Genomic DNA, 2053 nt, shown 5'->3' on the forward strand with positions numbered 1-2053 from the left:
CCTTTTCCATTCATTCAACAAAATTCAGTTTAGAGAAAAAATAATTATTTCAGAAATGAGCAAGGAATATGTAAGCAGCTTTTTTTAAAAGTTATCCTATGTGAATGAGAACATGTAACAAATATAAAATAGGTGTTACTCCAATTTGGCTGCAAAGGTGGAAATGTACTTTAAAATATTATTTAGTTCAAAAGCTCTTATAATACGTGCTGCTTCTTAAGTAGAGTAACCAATAACAGCCCAGTAGAATACATGTTGAACTGTTCCTTCTTCCACATAAATAATTCTGATTGGTTTCTATTGCCTATTTCAATGAAGAATTAGCTTTAAAAGTGCACCTGTGCCCAGACATATAGGCATTAAACTTGTTACATATTCTACAAGTAGTAAAAGAGCTTAAAACAAGCAATCGCTGACCTCTCTAGCAGCTTTTAATGTGAAGCTATTCATTTATTTATTCTCAAAGATCATGAAAGATAACAACAAAGACTCTGGTCTCGTTTCAGCTGGATTCAAAAAGCTTAGGGTCACCATACTTGTTACAATCTTTGTACAATCAGCTTTACATTAAATAAAATGAATATGAACACCTACCGTACCTAATCTAACCAATCATTTTGTCTCCAGTCAGGCAGTCCCTTGCACTACATATTTTTGGAAAGTCTAAAGGAGTTTATACTATTAGATTGTTATGTGTGTGGTGAGCTTTAGAAATATCCGCTGGTTTGCGAGGATCTGTTCTCATAGAAAAAAAAGCTACAATTTCTCTACCTGTGTATTTAAACTATAAAAATTAAATGATGTATATTATGTATAGATACAGAGATGGATGGGGGTTTGTTTAAAAGTGCTTTTCTGCTTGTTTGCAATATATAACTACTTTAGTGTGACTGATGCACAGGTTCACTTTAAGACTAACACGTCTTAATTGAACATCTATGTGGTATGTGTGTTTGAATAAAATCTGGTTTCACAGCCTGTGGCTTTTAAAGTTTCCAGAATGAAGATAGTGTAAAGAATCCATAGGCGTGAATTTCTTGTGAAAGAAGTTTGGCAGCAAATATTTGATAGCTTTTCAGTCTGCACAGTCTCCCTCAAGAATCCACACATGTGGCTTTTAAGCAAGTAACAGTTTTATTCAGCGCATGCTGAAGCGCACAGAGCGCAGAAGTCACCAACTGTCTGCAGAGTCAATAGCAACAGACCTCCAAACTTCGCATGGCCTTCAGATTGGCACAACAACAGTGCGTAGAGAGCTTCATGGAATGGGTTTCCATGGCCGAGCAGCTGCATCCAAGCCTTACATCACAGGACCCACATTCAATGCTCCTCCCTAGAACCCTCAGCTCTCATGCAAACAGTGGGGCGGCTCTTGGGAGGAGTTATGCAAGTATCATAACACCTTCATAGGAGGGAGTCAGATTGGAGAAGTAGCCATTCCTAGACCGACTACATTTGCATGCTAATGCTGTGCCAATGCTCACATATGATGCTGATTCTCCATGATTAAAAGGCCTAGAATCCAATGAATGAAAGAAGTGGGACAGTAAAGAAAGAGCTAGATGATGCTCGAAGCCATAAAATTAGACTTGCTCCTTCTTCCTTCCTACAGCTTCTAAACCACTCTGTGATAAGCTCACAGTGTGCAGTGTAATCAGAGTAAGTCATTTCAGTTTTAAAACTGCAACATTACTAAATCAAGTGGTTTATTGCTAACATTTCTCTTTTTGAACAGTAGAATCCACAACACCAGAGACTACAACTTCGGTAACTACAACACCTCAAACCACTACTACACCTGAGGTCACAACTAGTTCTACTACACCGTGTGTATGTGTATACAAGGGAGTACCATATCCACCAGGTAAAACAGACAGTACAACTAAGCATTTCTTTCTTTTAACTATAAACAGATTATTATATCGCATTTAGCCTTTTGCTACCAAAGCTGTTTTTGCATACTTTGTGCACACATGTTAAAATGCACATTTTAGGCCTGAGTATACTTAACCCCTCTTCCTGCCTTTAAAATATATATATATATATATATATA

The 2053-nt window shown here is 37.1% G+C and overlaps 1 protein-coding gene across 1 annotated transcript in view; it reads left to right on the plus strand.

Moving 5' to 3' along the window:
- LOC108793933 (mucin-2-like) overlaps positions 1 to 2053 on the plus strand; it is a 147204-nt gene that overhangs the window by 108923 nt on the left and 36228 nt on the right. The gene's annotated exons all lie outside the window — the stretch shown is intronic.

Source organism: Nanorana parkeri, unplaced genomic scaffold (genome assembly GCF_000935625.1).
Source record: "Nanorana parkeri isolate BGI_ZX_2015 unplaced genomic scaffold, ASM93562v1 scaffold792, whole genome shotgun sequence".
Classification (NCBI taxonomy): Eukaryota; Metazoa; Chordata; class Amphibia; order Anura; family Dicroglossidae; genus Nanorana; species Nanorana parkeri.